This window comes from Rattus norvegicus, chromosome 9, assembly GCF_021556685.1.
Source record: "Rattus norvegicus strain SHRSP/BbbUtx chromosome 9, alternate assembly SHRSP_T2T, whole genome shotgun sequence".
In the NCBI taxonomy this organism is placed as follows: Eukaryota; Metazoa; Chordata; class Mammalia; order Rodentia; family Muridae; genus Rattus; species Rattus norvegicus.
Window position 1 is genome coordinate 86,211,478 of NC_141542.1, and position 19,732 is coordinate 86,231,209.

Consider the following 19,732-nt stretch of genomic DNA (forward strand, 5'->3'; position numbering starts at 1 on the left):
CATCCTGACAACCTCCTCTCCAAAACCATGAATGCGTTCCATTCCTGCCTGTGAAACAGTGAGAGTCTAGCTCTGTTAATGCCTCCCGAGCCCCTTGGTATAATCCTGTTAGGCATTCATGGGGAGGTGTTGCAGAATCTCACTAGGGTCTTATGCTTTATCTATCCATTTACTCATAGTGTTGGGTCTTATGCTTTATTTCTCCATTTACTAATAGTGTTGAGCATATTTTCTCAGCTCAGTTGACATCTCTAACATCTCTGGGGTGGAGTTGCTACTTGTTTTCTGTTAGACTGAGTTTGAGAGTTTTCTGTTCTGGATATAAAATTCATTGTTAAAAATAACATTTTCAAGTATTACCCACCCCCAGCATTAGGACTTATTAATTGTGTCTTCCAATTTTTTTTAATTTTGGTGGATTCTAATTGACTTATTTCCCCCATGTTGGATCCGGTGTTGTTTATTAGAAATATTTGTTTGATTTGAGATTTTTTTTCAAAATTTTTAAACAATTTTTTGTCTTAGGCCTGTGGTCTATTTGTACTTAATTTTTATACATTGTATGGGAATAATCGCCAAATGGTGCCTGGCTATCCAATTGTTCTAGGGTTCATTTAGAAGACTTTCTATCCATTCTCTATCACACAGCGTCTGTGACTGTGCTCACACCACCCTCTGTGTGAGGGGATTTCTCTCCATTCTGTTGAGTTGGCTTTTCTATCACACATGCACATGTTTCTCTGTTCCATACCAAGCATATGCATCGTGAAACAAGGCATCATAAGACCTTCGCCTTGCTTCTTGAACCTCTTCCTCTGTTAATCCTGCAACTGTGCTTATCCAGGTATGCACACTATTGACTTGAGACTCTCAACATTTTCAGGGTTCACTTTTTTCAATGTTTACAATCCCCTAAGCATTCTCAGACTGAGTAGAACCGGGGCCCCTGCTTCTCCTCTGAGTCCTGGACCTGGGTCTCTTCTACAAGACAGAAGAGTGAATCTTGGAAGTCTACTTCGGTCTTAGGGTTTCCATGGCTGTGAAGAGAGACCATGACCACGGCAACTCCTATATAAACGAACAAACAACCCCTCCAAAAAAAAAACCACAAAACAAACAAATGAACAATCAAAACAATGTATTTGGGGCTGGCTAAGTTTCAGAGGTTTAGTCCTTTATAGCATGCTGGGAGGTGTGCAAACAGACATGGTATTAGAAGAGCCAAAAGTTCTACGTCTGCATCTGGAGCATGGACACTGTCCATACTGGGCATAGCCTGAGCATAGATGAGACTTCCAATCTGCCCCCACAGTGACACACTTCCTCCAACAAGGCCACACCTCCTAATGGCACCACCCTCTGTGGGCCAAGCAGGCACACACATTCTATGGGGCCACACCTATTCAAACCACCACACCTTCCTTCAAGCTCCGTCTGATTTTGAGTGTACTTGGTGACACTTAAAATGTCTGTCCTTCTGCCGTTCTCTGCTGCTTCAACTTAAAAACAACTTTCCAGATTGAGCCGTCCTTCTCTGGATCCATATTGACCACATTATAGCTGCTTTCTTTGTCATTCATGCATCATGTTATCTATCGTGCCTGCTCCTGTGTCCCATTACTGTGCTCATATGCCCATTTGCTGTGACCAAGCTATGGGTCATAAGCCTAACTGAGCACCCACTTCCAGACTGCTCCAATCCACATCTTAGATTTCTTCTCCTCCACTAAAGCTATTTTTTAAGTCGCAGTCTGGACTAAAGTTTTCCCACTTCAGTTTTCATTTCTCTTCTCTTTCTTCTAATAACGAGTTCCAGTCAAAGTGATTTTTCACACTCACTTCCAGCCTCCTATGAGATAAGCAGGTACTCTACCTGTGAGTTACAGCATCACCCAGGCTATTTAGAAAACATACTACACACACACACACACACACACACACACACACACACACACACACACACGTGCACTTTCCTTCATAAATGGAGATTTTCAGAACCATTTAATGATATGTTAGCAAGGCTGTGAAAGCTATGCATCATCACACAATTTGATCTCGGGTGACTTTAAGTTGTTCATTCAGAGTTTCTGTGAGCTGGAAAGCTATTCAATCACTTGGCAGTGAATAATTTAATTTAAACCTATCATTACCCTTACGCTCGTCTAAGGAGCTATTATAGAAAAAAAATGTGTAGGGAAAAGATGGTCCATAAGAAAGAGGAGTCTCTTGACCATAGGCAGAGGCAGAATAATTTTCTGAAGTAGCAGTTTGAAAAAGGGGCCCCTCCCACTCTTTCCAAAGGACAACAAGTTCAGGTCTCCCTGAGAATTGCCTATGGGCCTGTAGCTCAGTTTACTGAGAGAACATGGCTAGCAGGTGGAAAGCCAAAGGTTCTGTCTTCTGCAACTCTCTCTGTTCCCTTCCCTCTCTCCTCTTACCCCTCCCTCCCTCTGTCTGTCTCTGTCTGTCTCTTTCTGTCTCTGTCTGTCTCTCTCTGTCTCTCTCTTTGTCTCTCTGTCTCTCTCTTTGTCTCTCTGTCTCTCTCTTTGTCTCTCTGTCTCTCTCTCTGTCTCTGCCTCTCTCTCTCTCTGTCTCTCCCCTCCACAAGCATACTTACACATATACATTGTTTGCTTATGATATTTGGTAGAAAAGGTAAGAAAGATAGCATATTTCTTAATAAGTATGGTTCTCCATTAACATATAGTATTTGAAGATAACTGGATTTGGTAATAAACCTTAAAGAATCCTCAGAATCATCCTTGTGGACATAAGGGGATATACCCTATGAAATATATCTTGTTTTCCAAATTTCCAGAATGTTCTGCCCTAGACTTGGAATAACTCTGTTCATGGGGATATCTGCAGATACGTCACGTCATTATTCTGGAATAATGCCATTTCTTTCATGCAGGCATTGGTCTTTTATCCCTGTCAGGATTTAAAAAAGTAGTTAATACACACCAACATATACTGTTCATTTCCATACTGGGTTCAGTAACACTCTTTTACCAATAGGGCCAACGCTGGTGCCGCCAGTGTCAGAGGGTCAATCAGATTCCTAATATGCAAAGGGAAAAGTGAAAACGTTAAGATTCTAAGGTGCAGTGCTTTATGAGCTAAGAAATCAGAAAAAAAAGCTTGACTGACCCTATCAGGACTTTCTAGCAAGGGAGTCCTCTATAAGGGAACTTTCTGTTGCACCAAGTGCTAAGTTTTCAATGCAAAAGGGTAAAAAACTCAAAACGAAACAAACGCCTTGTAAAAGCAGAATACTCCCTTCCAAGACTCCAGTCCTTTGGAAAGACGCCCATATCTTCAAGGCCGTGCAGGTTCAGGTACATGAATTTGTGTGGGGTAAAGGTGTCATAATCCAGACCAAGGTGTTTACCACATCGGGGTCCTGTGCACTATTACACAGTTCACCTTTATTGTCCTTTCAAAATACAGGCCAATTGGCTCCCCAGAATTCTCCAGAACAAAAGGAGGCCAGTTTCACTTTCTGCTTCACACAGGAAGAGTGAGGACAGAGTGAGGACCATGACACAGTTAACCTTACACAGCAAGACAACCCGCATGGGCCGGTGACATGGTCTGACTACCCAACCCCGCATGCCATTCCCTGTCTCTGCTCAAGAAACGGCAGGAAGTGCAAGGCTTCCTATGAAAATGTGGGAACTTCGGAAAAGACACACAGCTTTGATGAGAAAACCATTCAGCCCATTCTGATCTAGACTGACAAGATGCAGGGAGGGTAGGTAACTCTATACAATTAACTATTCCTCGGGAAACTCGTCAACCGTCTCTGGGGTGGGGCATCGACATGAAAAGTTCAATACCTAAGAAGGCTATAAACAGTTTGATAATGTGGGAGAGTCAAAGTCAGGAAGAGAGAATGAGAAACACAGCAGATCACACGGGGCACGCTGCGTGGTTTCTGATAATTTCAGGATGGCATCTTAAACACAAAGAGGTCTGAACAGACTTGAAAAGGAAAGGAGAGCGAGCAAGTGAACTTGTCCATTTAAGCATGCCCCCCTCCCCGCCCCCGCCCCCGCCCCCAGCCCCCACCGGAGCCCTTGCTGCTCATCTAAAAACAAGAAGTAGAGCGGGTCAGGAAAGGGGTTATGGTTAACACTGCAAGATGAAAGATAAGCAGCGAGGCAGTTAGAAGCCAAGGCATTTTATCTAGAAGAGCAGGTCTGGCCTTGTTTCCATCTTGATAAGGAGTAGATTGGAGAGCTTGTTTGTCTATAGACTAGGATGGGGAGGAGGGGTGGGAGAGCGGCAGAAAGAGGACAGGGAAGTCTGGGTGGGGGGTGGGGAACTGCCGAGTCCTGGCGCACAGCTAATGTAGCTGTCATTCCTTCTTTTGTGTCCTCTCTGTATTTGAACTTTGGAAAAGTGCTGGGCAGGTGGATTTAGATAAGTTGAGTGGATTTCTGATATTTGTGAGACCTTAAACATGGAGAACGCCATGGTGGCCTGACAAGACTGATTATTAGAGGGTAAACTACTGAGACAAACTGGATGGGATGGACTTGAAACCTGAAGGAAATGATACCGAAGGTTACTGTCTTTTGAAATCACTATTATTTTTACTTTGATATAGATGCACCATATGCTATCTCCTTAAACTTCTGTTTTCATTTTAAGGCTGTTAAACAAATAAAACAAAATAGATAACAGTTATTTTCACTTCCGTTCTGTGATCTGGGATTGTTAACTGTGTGTCAAGGGTATAGTTTCCCATAATTATTAAAGTTGGCAAAGATCTAAAATTGCCACCTGGTTGCAAAGATAGCTTAATTCTTTGGGATTTTATTCCTAACTCCTTTTAGCATTTCTGTCTAAACAGAAATCATAAATTCAAAATGAAATTCCATCTATAAATTGGCCTTTACAATCATTTGCAACCAGTTAAAATGTTTTTTTTCATTATGGTGGATTGGGGTTTCTCAAGCCATCCACCATTCAAGTAGGTTTTATTGGTCATGGGAAAAGATTAGCACATGGGAAGTATTACCACAGGAGTGCGATCCACTTACGGATTAGAGTTTATAAGCTATACTTAGAAGAAAGTTCAACCGAGAGGCTTTAGGTTAGACACAAGACCAAGTATGTATAAATGGCGGGTGGAAAGAGGCCATCTCAGGATGGTAGGTCCCTCATTTTGCCCCTTCAGACTGTCTGACATCTCAGTTCACCTTCTTTGTGATCCTCTGGCAATTCCTAAGGCAGTAGTAGGTTCTGGGTGCTTCCACGAGCCCAACAGCAATGTGCAGGGCCTCTGCCAGGTTACTTCTTTTTCCAGAATGCTTTTCACTTTCTTTCTTTCTTCCTTTCTTTCTTTCTTTCTTTCTCTCTTTCTTTCTTTCTTTCTTTCTTTCTTTCTTTCTTTCTTTCTTTCTTTCTTTCTTTTTCTCCTCCAACCTCCTGTGCTGGCCTAGTCTGTTGATCTGTAGTGGTGCAGAAATTTTAATAGTTTTGGTGATAATTTTCTTCCCCAACGTAATATTTTTATTCATTATTTGGGAATTTCATACAATGCACCTCGATTACACTTGCTCCCCATTCCTCCCAAGTTCATCCTCCACCCTTGCACCCAACTCTCCCTCAAAGCAACCAAACCAACCAACCAAAAGACAAACACACAAAAACCAACAAAAACAAACAAACAAACAAAAGACCACCAAGTGCAATTTGTGTTGCTTCTATACTCATTGGAACATAGTCAAACTCCCAGTGGCCAGCCCCTTAAAGAACACGGAGTCCTTCCCATCCCCACTAGAAGCCATCACTGTGAAGAGCTTCACTTCAGCATCTTAATGTTTAATAGCAACGATCCTGGATTAGAAGCATCCAGAAGACAGCAAGTGCTTTCTGTGTAAGTTCCTTCAATGGCGTGTATCAGCATGTAGGCCTGCAGTCCGCCATTGCTTATTCTTCTATGCCTTGACCTTGTTGGTATTTTGTATTTTTCTATATCATGAAAATAATGTGGGGTTGTTTTTGGTGTGTGGTGTGGTGTGTGTGTAATTATTAAAATGATATTTATGATCCAACCACTTAGATACAATATTGATACATATTGTTTTCTAATAATTTTAGAATACAACACCTGGGATACATTATTCACTCACCTGTGGGATCATTCTATTCATATGGTTTATAATTTTTTTCTAATTTAACTATCACTACCATCCTATATTGTAAAAATATTTAACTATATTTTTCCACAGGTATATGGTATCTACAATCTTATTATTTAATCAATCTTGGCTTTTTTAAATGCATTTATCAGTATCAATGATCAGTATCAACATAACAAACTGTCACCTGCTCTTGGGAATTGCTAAGAACTGTTAGGAAGACTTCACCATATTTTTTCTGTTAACCAGAGTAAAACTCACTTAGCCCTCAACACCCCATTATTTTTACTGCTCCCAGTTTTCAGATTAAGAAACCAAGATACAAGGATATTAAGCAACCTGCCCATGGTTACAGGGCGGGGAAGCAGTGAACCCAAAATCCAACCCAGGATGCCTGGATGCAGAGATTGTCTTCCTGACTTCTCTGATATGGCTGTTGTCATAACAACACTGTTACAAGCATCCAAATGTTTTAAGGGTGAAACTGACATCCTTTTACATGTAGTGATGGTCCTAAAGGCCTGGACTTTTCCATACAGTACAGAATCCTAGACCGGGGCTAGACAATCCTGGGTGCTGTAATTGAAATTTTCTCACAGTTATTTTTAATCTCTTGCATGGTTTTTTAGTCTTTATCTCCTTTGGCCACTCCATAGCAGCTGATGTGGCTTTATCACACCCTGCTCTTGGAACTCTGTCCTTTTGTGGTGTAACATCATCTTCAGCCACTTCCCTCTATCTTGTATCTTCCCTTTCTCCCTAGCTGACACTTTCCTCTGACCTCCTTTTTCATGCTGGAGTTTCTTAGTTCACCATGTGGTTCTCTCCTCATGTTGCAGGCTCCCTGTAAAATCTTATGTATTCCTAGGACTTTAGCCACTATTTAAATTCTAATACTTCATAAATCTTTACCTTCCCCCCAAAACATTTTTCCTCAAGTTTCCCCATATAGACATAATTCTATTAGATATTCTCAGAGTTACTCTCCAGGTTAAAAACATTGTAAAACTGAATTCCTCATTTCTCTTCCATACCCAACTTTCTTCCCGTGTCTATAATATCCTTTTATATGAACCTCACACAAGCCAAGGACTGAATGTGAAAGCCACTCCTATGGGAAATGAAGAATGACACTGACTTTTGAAACTGGCACGTGATTTGAAATCCTGTTGAACTTAGGAATTGGCTTAACTCTCAAAACGCTAGTTTTCTTATCTCTAAAATGGAAATAAAGATATTTAAGACACAAAGTTATTGAAAAGAAGAAAGGGATATTATTAGCTTTCCTCGGGCTGTTTGGCATAGCAAAAACTTACAGTAGTTTTAAACTGTGGGGCGTGGTGAAACTCAGTCAGACCTTCGTGAGTTCAAAGGGAGCCTGCTCTATATGAGTGCCAGGAGAGCCATGGCTATAAAATAGAGAGAACTTGCTTTAAAAACAAACAAACAAACAAACAAACAATAAATAAAAGACAAAAAAGACAAAACAAAACAAAAAAACAAACTAGCAAATTATTAAGATTTTGTAGATGGTACCTTGCTTCTCATAATAAGCCAGGTTTTGAACCTAGTTGCTCACCCCCCAAGTCCCTTTGTCTTTACCATCTCTGTTGGTAGTGGGGAACTCTGCCTCAACCACAGTAGTGCCCTCTACCTGGATGGTCCTCAGTTTCCTTTCCCAGTGTCAGTAGACAGGAGAGACTATGTTCACATGTGTAACTCCCACCCTCAGTCAAATCTGGAGTCAGTTTAGGCTCCAACTCGTCCTTTCCCCTTCTGCTAGAAAATATTGCACGAGAAAGGCAGGAATGACATCAGTAAAGGAGTGAACTTGAATATCCTCCTTCTCTTAGGTCTTACGGAAATTGGATTGCCATATTTCTGGTAGCAAATTGCGGTGATACACCTGGGTGTAAGCTTTGAGAAACTGTTAACTATTTCCCACATGCAGACTGCGTCTTGTCCAGCTAGCTTCCCTTACATGTAATAACCTCGGCTGTACTCACAGTAGTGCTTTGCATATCTTCTGGTATAAACCTCATCCCCATCTACCTTGGGAGACAAGGGACATCTCAGATCTGCTCCTCTCACCTGTTGTAGGCTCTTCTCATTCTCTATTCCACTTTGTGAACGATTCTTCAAACAGGAAACCAATGGTACTTCCCACCTCTTTCCAGCACCACTCCCTCAGTCCTCATCCCAATACAGTTGGTTTAAGTTCTACTAGACACTCCCCAAACTATGACCTTAATGGAGACACCTATCTACAACCTACGTCTTGTGGGAGCTACGGGGTGGTTTTCATACAACAGCAAGGAACATTAGAACACCCCTTTGCTCTTAATTCTTTTGCTACTCTGTTAGCGCTCTTACCTTGGTTTCCTTCCCTTCCTATCTGTTCCCTAACATCTTATGGTTTCAACTATTGTCTATGTCCATGTCTGATGCTGCCTACTCCCCCTTCTCTTCCTCCTCCTCTTCTTTCTTGTGCATGTTGGTGGATGCATGTACATTTGTGTGTGCATGTGTACAGACGTGTGTGTAGGCCAGAGGACAATCTGAGGTGGTGCTCCTTAGGAGCTGTCCATCCAGTTTCTCAATAGCTGGGAGTTCACCTACTTGACTAGGCTAGCTGGCCAGCAGCACCAGAGATCTTCCTCTCTCCCTCTTCCTAGTGCTGGGATTATCAGTGTGTGCCATCATCCCAGGGTGGTTTCTTTTTCGTAAATGCTTAAATACTTCAACTGAGTGAGCTATCTCCCAGCTTGTTTTTCTTCTTTCCTGAACTCAATATGCACAGTTGCTCACAGGACTTTCTACTTAATAGGTCTTGGGCCACAAGCACAGTGTGTTCAAATAAGAATTCATTATCTTCTCCTTCCCTTCTGATTTTCTGCTAGACTTGTTGTTTGTACAAACAGCACCACACATCTTAGTTCTTAAACCAGAAAGTGGGAAACATGTCTGCTCCATCCCAGTCTGTTGGCCCTACATTTGGACTACAGTTGTAGCCTGTTGGATTATAGTATATCTAAGGCTCCTCATACATCTCCAATTCTGTCACTGAAGTCCAAGCTATCCTCATTTCTTCTGTATATCCTTGTCTCAATTTTTGTTCATAGTTTGCTTTGCTTGAAGTTAATACTTGACTTTCTGTGGCTCCTTCTCTTGCCTTTCTTTTTACTTCAGAATTCCTACTCTTTAAGAGGGGTCATATTCTCCCCACCAGTGATTTCTAACATCTGCATCATAACATACCTCAGTTCTTTACCAGAAGTCTTCTTATCCTATGAGGAGAAGCATAAAACAGCTAGAATCTAATAGGAGCACTAGTTAAAGAACTAATTACTTAATCATTTGCATTAACTTAACACATCAAAGTGCAGTTATTCACCAGCTCTTTGACTTAGGTCAATAGTCATTAATTTGGATATTGATGACCCATGCAGTCTTCCTTCGTCATAGGGCACCTCTCGTTTCTATTTCTCTACACGGAGTGAAAATAAGCCATTGGCACACCAGACTGCATGTTGAATTATAAGGAGTGATGTCCCATTGTTCGTATAATTAGGAGAAAAATTTTTAGCAATTTATTTTCTTGACTTTTTCCAAAATAGTCAACTTCCTTAAACAAACAAACAAAAACACACAACCCCCCAAACCCCCAAACCCCAACTCATTCATTTTACATTCTATTTCACTGAATTATGTAAGTACTGTTTAATTATATTGCATGGTTACAATAATAAGTCACTTGGCGACAACAGTTTGGGAATAAACACAACTAATTCTTGGCAGGGAAGCAATTGAACCAATGTGATCGGTGTGTAGGCTTACTGGAGCATGGCCTACTGGCTATGATCTTCTTTCTGCTCAGAATATTCATCAGTTTTTTCCAAAGGAAATGGATCATATTGGTTACCCTGCCAAGTCAGTTGAGTTGAGTTTTGCTGAGAGAATGTCTGCTCACTGAACTGTCTTCTCCTCGTGGACTATAGGCACTGCGGACATGGAGAAGTATGCATGCCTTGGGAATGAGGTGTGAATGAATACACGACTAGAAATCCAGAATACTTACCTCTCGTCTGCTATTCTTTCCCTTCAGCTCAGAGCTCACCAGATTAATAGAACCTGGCTTTCCCGAGAGATTTTTCACTCTGTGGTCAGCTAACTTCCTTTTATTGTCTCAATCGTGTACACTATTTACAACCAACATGCTATTTTCAAATACTCTGACTAACATTTTTATTTTATTTTATTATCTTTTAATCTATGGCACACCTCCAGAAGAAAAGCAATTATTCTTTTATATTTTATGTTTAATATATACATTATAAATGCCATTTCATTTTTTCCAAATTAATTGATTAAAAATATACAAAACAACCCTGTCTCCTATTCTTGTCACTGCTACAAGTGAGGGAAACAAGACCCGAAAGAAGAAATTTTATCACACGTAGTATTAACAAAGCAAATCCCTCTTAGACTGTTGCTCTGTGAAAGTTAAAGCCTGTGTTCTCTTTCAACTATGCCGTCCTCTTTCAACTATGCCGTCTCCTTTACTCAGCTAGGATGATAAACTCTTGTGTAGGAATTGGAGGAAAGTGCTTCCTGGACTCAGACTTTCCTTTTCCAACAGCTTCTTCTGTGTATTTATACTCGCTTAGCTTGATATTTTTTCCCTTATGGACTCCGAGGTAAACAGTAAGCAAGAAGGGCTGGGGATGAAGGCTTATGGAAAAGGAGGCATAGCTAAGCAGTACGAAAGACTGTGAGGTCTGAAACAGTCATGTGGAAGCTGAGGTGGGAAACGGTTAGAGAGTAAGTCAGACTGGAGACTAGACTGACCCTATGGCATTATTTAACTCCTAGCAGGAGCACACATGTATACATTACCCATGCAATTCTTCCTCTCTGTAGTGGATAGTGTCTGGCCCATCTGCGGTTTGGGACTACTTCCTGGAATAAGTTTATTCCAAGTGGTATCTTGAATGGTAGAGAAATTATAGTTTAGTGTTCAGAAAAGGAGATCTTATTGTTGAAAGGACAGTAAGGTTAAGGGACTGGACCAGTGACCTGAATCAGCAAGGAAAGGCACTTGCTACCAAGCCTAATGGGTGGCGTTCATTATTGGAAAAGCACATGGAAGAGAGAAACAAGTCTCACAAGTTTCCTCTGTCTCTCTCTGTCTCTCTGTCTCTCTCTGTCTCTCTGTCTCTCTCTGTCTCTCTGTCTCTCTCTGTCTCTCTCTCTGTCTCTCTGTCTCTCTGTCTCTCTGTCTCTCTCTGTCTCTCTCTCTGTGTCTCTGTCTCTCTGTCTCTCTCTGTCTCTCTGTCTCTCTCTGTCTCTCTGTCTCTCTTTCTCTCCCTCTCTCTGTCTCTCTCTGTCTCTCTGTCTCTCTCTGTCTCTCTGTCTCTCTCTGTCGCTCTGTCTCTCTTTCTCTTTCTCCCTCTCTCTCTGTCTCTCTCCGTCTCTCTGTCTCTCTCTCTCTCTCTCTCTCTCTCTCACACACACACACACACACACACACACACACAAACACAAACACTCCACAGAGCAAGTGTGCCCATACACAATTGATACAAAAAAATTAAAAAGAAATGTAGGAAAAAGATTAAGAAACTTTTACAGATAAGGTGAGAAAATTCAATGTTGCAGAATCATTGGAACATTCATGACATAGAATCCCTGGAGGGATCATTAGTAATTACTTCTGGGCCACCAACTCCATGACTGTGACTCTCACATTCATCTTTCATTTTATCCAAATCAATCTTTGCCTGAGACCGATCTTAGTTCTTCACAGAATACTATATCATTTATTCTTCTTCTTGACTTGCACACTTGCGTAGGTAAGCCCTCTGGTTTAAGAAAGTTCAGACCCAAGTAAGTTGGCTGAGTTTTTAAAACACTTGCGTTGCTCACTTTGTTCCAATCTTCAGTAGCATAGGTTCAACAACTTTTTGGAACACAGTGGGCACACCGCACTCCGGAGGCAGAAGCAAGTCTGAATAGGGGTTGAGGTGGCTGGGGAAGGGGTTTTGACGGTCGGTGTTCTCTTGGGATGGACTGGAAGGGGAAACAGCGGGGTCTGGGACAAATGCTGTGGTTCTGGATCTCTGGATCTCCGTCTGTGTGCCAGGTGGAAAGGGGACATGAGCTCGGGAGGAGAGGAACCCAGTCTGAATAGGAGCAAGGGCAGGGTAGAGCAGTAGGACTGAAAGGGAGAAGGCCTTCCTTGGAAGTTTTAGGCAAGACTCTTAAAAGATGAAGGGTTTCCTGCAGCTAAGCAACTCTCTGAGATAAGCCTTGCTTGTTCATACTGGTTTATTTGACAGTGGATACAAATGCATATACTTTATTCGGGGTGATCCAGGGATTAAATACATTTACATGAAGGAAAACCCAGGAAGGGAAACTCATTGGCTAAAGGCTCAGGGCTATCTGGATACATCATTAGCATGGGGAAGAACTTCAGGTATTTATGATAAGTGACCCAGTGCCCATGGTCCTCAGTAGGGTGTTCTGGTTATGTGTTCCAGAGGCAAAGAGGGAATGGTTCCATTCCTGTCATTCACAATTCTGAGATTCCCAGGGTTTGAGTTCCTTCAGTCCTATCATTTCTGAAGATTGTCTGCTAACAAGGTTCCACAAGCCCTCCACCCTTTCTGCCTTAACATATTTATGGATTAACATAAATCCATATATACACCACCCTTTCTGCCTTATTTCACTTCCTTGTTTTATTGGGAAATGTCATATAAGGTCACCCCCTTCACCTCCCTCTTCTGTAACAGTGTCTTTTAGTGTCCCTCTATTTTTTTGGTATCTACAAATTATCTTATTATTTCATATGTGACATAGAGCAGTGGTGTCTTGGTTTTCCAACTTTTAAACCACTTTGGCAAAAGTTTATTTACCTTGAAAGTAAACTAATTATCCTTGCAAAAATTATACATGCAAAAATCATATGAAAGCATAAAGTAATTATGAAAGTAATTTGAATATACTTGTGTGTATTTCTGTTTGAGACTCAGCCTCTTATAGGTTGGTAGCTATAGGCAAAAGCTAAAATGTTTTTAAGCTGCTGGTTATTCCGTGTAGAAAATAGATTGACAGTAGCACAGAGCATCGCTTTGCAAAGAAAATCTGAATATCACTATAGGGATTGCTGTGAAAATAATTATTCATTAGACAGCTTGGCCATGATTAGAACATATAGAGTTCAGTGTCACTGTTAGGAGAGGCCACAGATCTGCTATTGAACCAGGAAAATATAGCTCCGAACTAATGTGGCACCAAATGAAAATGTGCTTTAAATGTAAAATACCAATCCGTACCAGGTTTCAAAAATTTAGTGTGAAAACCAACAGGGTCAATCAGTTTGTTAGTAAGTATTTATTTATATACTTATTGTTACAATAGTTCAGAAATCTTGAAATAAGAAAAAATATTACATTAGTGTAAATCACTTAAAGTATTTTTTTAATATGTTGACTAAGACAAACTTATACTCCGTGGGTTGTTTGTATTTGTACTGTGCATCTCGACTGAACACTGAGAGCATTGCCAACTCGTGGGTACACCTAGTCTCAATCAGAAGTCTTGTCCACAGCTTTATCCCATCTGCTGAAGAGACGATTTGAAATCTTGGAATTCATTCTGAATGAAATTTTGGGTGGAAGCAAGGTCTATGTAAAATATTCTCAGTATCTATGTAAGAATGAATTTCAAAATTTTATATGATATAATATTGTAATCTTTTATTATGCTTATAATACAACTTGTTCTCTTTTGGGATTATAAATACCTTGACACTGAGAAGGATGTGTTTTGTATTATAGTTTGATATTAAAGAATGTTTAAAAATCATGCTTGCAGGATTCCCTTTAGGCTGGCTAAGAAAAGTGGTAAGAATTTACCTGGGTACCATCTATATTCATGAATTCCATTAATTTAAGTATATGTGGTTAACTGAATACCTATATAATAATATAGGTATAATAATATAGGAGATGAAGGTCTCCTTAATTTAACTCAAAATATTTAGGATACCAGAAGGTTAATGTTCTGTTGCAGTTAAAATGTGGTCCCAGAGAGGCCCACAAACGAATCTGAAATTCTTTGTGGAAGTATAGGCCTGCTCTACATAATTAACTCGGGAGGTAAACCTTACAAAAATCCATCAAAAGCCTCAAGACAAGGACCTTGGTTGTTATCTCTGTAAATGGAGATGATCTCAAGTAAGCTACAAAGGAAGAGAGCAATGCAGGGAATGTTCAGATGAATTAGCAGGACATGTACTGCGTTCTGGAGGATGCTACTGAATGCTAGTCACCCTACCTCTCAGAGATAAACTTCAAACAGTCATGGTAGAGGAGGTGCACACGACCAGACTCCCTCAGGCCCTGTTGCGATGCATCAGACTTTCTGGACCACAGGAGTGCTGTGTACCTGTGAGGCTTGCCTCACTGTCTCTGCTCTCCAATGTAGCTTTGTAGATCCAAAGAGATTCAAAGGGACTGAAAGTGCAGGTACATTTCACTTGAAATTCCTAACAGTCTTTCCCAAATCTTCCTGACTATGTTTTAAATCCTTTCTTCAGCACCACGCTCCCTGAGGTATCCCTGCTTTCCTCGACTATGAAAGCTCAGGAAGCTTGTACCTCTCCTCACTGATGGCCTTACTTAATAGTTTCTTCTATTGAAGCACATTTATACAAATCTTATACTTGACCTGAACAAATCTGACTTTAACATTTTCATTTTTATTATGCAGTCTCAGGGTACAACCCAGATAAATCCCTGATTTCGATGTCTGTATCTGTCTTTGTCTCTGTCTCCCACTCTCTGTTCTCTTTTCGGATCCCTAATTGGCCTAATTTCCTACTGCATCGCTCCTCTTGGATATCTCACTGCCCTTTCCCGCCTATCATGTTTGATTAGCTCTTAATCTGCTTCATTGTGTGTGTGTGTGTGTGTGTGTGTGTGTGTGTGTGTGTGTGTGTGTTTGGATGATGCACTAAATAGTACCACCATGAATCTACCCTTCCCAGACAGAAACCAGAGCCTTATCCTGAATTAACCGCATTCCCACACTGCCTGCATGCAATCCAGCACAAACCAGTCCAGCACATTCTACCTCTTGGGTATCTCCAGAATCTAACCATCCCTAGCCATTTCCATACCACTCCCAGAACATAAGCCACTGCCTTACCGTAGACATATTGCAGGAGCTTTGACTTCCAGGCTGGCACCCCCTCCAATCTGATTTCGAACGGAACCTCAGGCAGTTTTGCAAATCTAATCAGTTCCTCCCAAACGACTTCACGAGTCCCTGTTTCTATTGATAAAAACTCAGATGCTTCCAGCCCTCCTACCTGGCAGGACTCTTCTCTTGGGTTTTCCCTCTTGTTGCCCTTTTCCCCTTCCCATTTCCAAACTCCACTAAGCATCCAGTTCTCTAAAAGTGACCCTTCATGTTTCTCCGTGTGTTGTCTGATTCTCCTTTGCCTCATCCCATCTTCCTCCCTCCTTTTGGACTCGGAAGATGCATTTCTTCTGCCTCCCATTTTTCTCTTAGTTGTGAACATGGAAGATGGTTTTCAGGAACAGGAAGTGACCATGTAGAAAGGAAAAGAGTTCAGGACAGAAGGACGCAGAGTTGAAGTTTTCAACTTTCCAAGTGGACGACGATGTAGTGTTGGGAACGAAATCACCTCAACGTTCTGTCCCCTTACCCTACAGGCCACCCGCTCAGATTCCTTCAAGGGTGCACATTAACCTTCCTGAAAATCCCACAATAAACAATGTTCCAAAGGCTACAGTCCAGAATGAAAATGCAAATATGCCACTCCCAATTGATTTTTTTCCCCTTTTAAGTCCTTCTGGGATTATTTACCAAGTAACCTGGTTGAAGTTCTCAAAAAAGCAACACTCTGGTACCTTCAGAGGATGATGGTATTTAATTCCCTTCATCACGAACTTAGGCTTAAAGGTGGGTTAAAATTATAAGTAGACTGAGCTTAGGCTTGTTTGGGTTTCAAAAGGTATGTATTTTCATATTTAGATATTCTCTGCTCAGTATCAGTCAATCTGATGAGGAAGGATGAGTTTCCCATTTATGCCCATTACAGTCCACTTTGCAGTATCAAAAGACCTTGTTGTGTCGCGATTAGGTTTTGCTATGTATACATAAGTCCTGTTTGGTACATTGTGATCCATCACCCATCCTTACTGTCATGCAGAAAGCCGGTGATGTAGCTGTCCTTGTTTCTGCAGATTAGTTTTATTATGGATTTTGGCAGTAATAGTCTGGATAAATGGAATTCATTCAGATCTCATAGACAAAAGCAATTTTAGAGGAGAAAAAGAGGTATTAGGTTAATTTTCATAACCAATTGCATTCATCATATGCATGGTCTGCAAAACAGTGGAAATAAGTCAGACTAAAAACAAGAAAAATAAATAAAAATTGCTTCTGAGAAATACATGGATAATGTATAACTTAGCCCACAGAGAACTGCAGAACAAACATCAGGCAAACAGGAACCACAGTCCGCAGATCTTAAATGAAGTGGCAGGCACACGAATAACGACAGTTATATCTTAGCCCTGCACTGGTGGATTATGGGTGATGCTCACGGTCCATCAGCAGAGTGACAATCTGCCATCGCTGCCACATGGTGCTTCAGGTGGATCAAATAGGCCGTGGGATGCCACTGCTGCCCTGAGCTACTTATGAACGTGTTTATCGTGGTTAATTGCCATCCTTGGGTTATGAACATATTTGAAATGTGGATAGCTGGGTATAATAATATTAATGTGAAACACATAATTTGAGAAAGGAAAATAAGTGTACTTCATTATTTTCTTCATGTCTGGTGCTTCTCAAGTGGTTGTATTTGCATAGATACTTGTCCCATGGATTAATATGACTAATATGTAATAGGGCTATAATGCTGTGTATCCAGGGCCGAATGGCCTCATAGTCATAAGTCCTATTGCTCATAAGAAAATAGAAAAATAAACTACACCATTGAGATAATCCAAATAATATGTCAGAGAATTTCTATAGACTGTAAAAGTTACCATAGTCTATCAATATAAAATTTTTAGTGCTCTTTATAAAGAAGTCATGAAATGGGATAAATGGCAAGAATTAAAATACTTTAGCAAAAGTGAAAAATTTTAAAACCAAGACATATCATACAGATTGTGGTCTTTCCTGCAGATGTGGAAAACATTTTTACAAAGTAAAATGCATTAGTATAATGTATTTGTACATTTGTTTTCTAGGTTGCTCTAGTTTAAACAATGCATTGCATTCACATTTTAGAACCTCAACTAAACAGACAAACGACATATATGTTTCTGTGGAGCTCATGTTTATTTAAAGAGAATTGGGCAATAATCTATTCTCTATCAGGAAAGTGACCTGAATTCTTTGTTGGGGGGGATCTTTTACCTTTATATATGTAGAAGATTTTTTTCTTTTCATGCTTGCTATGTGATGAAGTTATCCTTTATTCAGCTGTAACCGGGCTTGTCAAAAACATTAGAGAGGAAAGGAGAAAACTCTGGGCGTGTGCGTGTAGCTTGGAAAGTACATTGGGGCTATGGTATAACCAAACTACCATTTGCCGGGATGATCAAAAGGCAAGTTGGCCCAGCATCTGGAAAAACATGACTCATAATGTGTCCCAGTTTTCCCTTTCCCTTTGAGTATTAGCAAATGAAAGTAATATGTATGCAGATTATAATCTGATATAAATTAATAAACAGTAAACAGTGTAGGGAGGTGGCAAAGAAAAAAAAAGCAAAGAAAGTAAGACAGAAACAGAAAAAGAGAGGAAGACGAGGTAAAGAATAGACTCATTGAAGGCCAAAACTGAGTACTTACTTGGATTGTGAAGCCCTAGGAAGGCATGGTGGTAGGCATGGCTCCAGCACCGTACTGGGAGACTGCAGCAACTTCCAGATCAAAGCCATGAACGTCCAAGTGGCAGTAGATGTCTCATTCCTAGGAAAGAGATAACAGGAGGCTGAATTATATGATAAATATGCCACTCACTTCAGGATGCAAGCAGATGGAGGTGGATACTGGTATATTTTCCACTTTACAACTGACAGAAAGATGTTAACTTTGTAGAGAGCTTCTGTGTTAACACCTGTGAGGAAGAAGCACAGGCTGACCCTAGCTTCTGATGGATTAATACATACTGCTTTGTTTGTTTGTTTGTTTACTTGCTTGTTTGTTTTTTGAAACAGCTTTCTCTGTGTAGCCTTGGCCATTCTGTAACTTGTTCTGTAGGCTAGGCTGGCCTTGAACTCACAAAGATCCCACTTTTTCAGTTTCCTAAGAGCTGGGATTATAAGGCATGTGCCACTTCTGCCTGGCTGAATTCATACATCCTTAAGAGGCCAGGTTCAAGGTTTTAAATGGAAAGGAGTAAGACACCCATGTGTAAACATTGAAATTTACACCACGCGATAACAAAATAAACAAAATGAGTTCAAGGATAAGAACAAAGTGATAAATAATTTTATTAACTGTGAAGGAAAATTTGAAGATAGTAAAAAAGAAAATCACAAAGATGAACACTAGTTAAAATTGAGTGAAAGGTCTGCTAGAAATTTCATTAGTAAGAACTTTAATTTTGGACAATTTTTGCCTTACAACTTAGTACTGTAGTTCTCAGTGTCTCTCCTTGCCCTCTGCCTTGCCTATGCCAGTGAGTTCAATTGGGGTCATTCTGTTTAAGAATCAGAATGAGCAGAACGCTAATGCATTACTGTTGGTTTTCAGTCTTTTGGCTGATTTTGGATATTTAAAACATGAACAAATCAACCAACCCTGTTGGAATCTCTTTCCTTGACAATAAAATGAAAGTTACGAACCAGGGAGTATCTACTTTCCACAAGAAATGTGAAAGGGACTTAGATGAAGCCATGGATAACTGGGTTCATTTGTAAAGCACTTACCCAAAAGGATCTGGTTAGAAGACACACATATTCTAGTTGCAATAAAATATTCATGTGGACATAGACTGTATTTCAGAGTAGTTAATCAAACTTGTGACAGGGTCATGGGAGAGCAGTCAGCAAATTATACAACAAATTCTATAGAAGAAAGGGGAAAGACAAAAACAGGTCTGATGTAGAGAAACAAAGAGGAAGACAAAATAAATATAGGAAAAAATGCAGTATAAAAAGAAAGGCAGGAAAAGAAAGGAAAACAGGAAAGGAACAAAAGGCAGATAACCACTCATTCCCTACTGTGGGTATCCCATTTCCAAGGCAGGTACCCACCACCTTCACTACCTCAACAGCCAAATATCCTAAGTTACAATTGCTCATTTTAAAAAGGGCTTATTAGAATTGGTGTCATAAAAAAGTCTTCATGACTCACAATCCTTTCAGCTCATCCCAGCACCAATACTAGGGTCTAGATCATTGCTATCATATGGCCACTGTTGCCCATCCTACTTCAACATCCAGCCATTCGCTAAGCATCCTTGGTAGAGCTAGCTGATGTGACCTCCCACATCAGCTGTTAAATTAAATGCACAATGCAAAATG

General features: G+C 40.5%; 1 long non-coding RNA gene across 1 annotated transcript in view; it reads left to right on the forward strand.

Annotated features, from left to right (window-relative positions):
* Positions 1-3,508: 3,508 nt before the first annotated feature.
* Positions 3,509-19,732, forward strand: part of LOC148003773 (uncharacterized) — a 39,145-nt gene continuing 22,921 nt past the window's right edge. The window contains exon 1 of the long non-coding RNA XR_015629158.1: positions 3,509-3,754. This is a non-coding gene — a long non-coding RNA (uncharacterized LOC148003773). The remainder of the gene's footprint in view (positions 3,755-19,732) is intronic.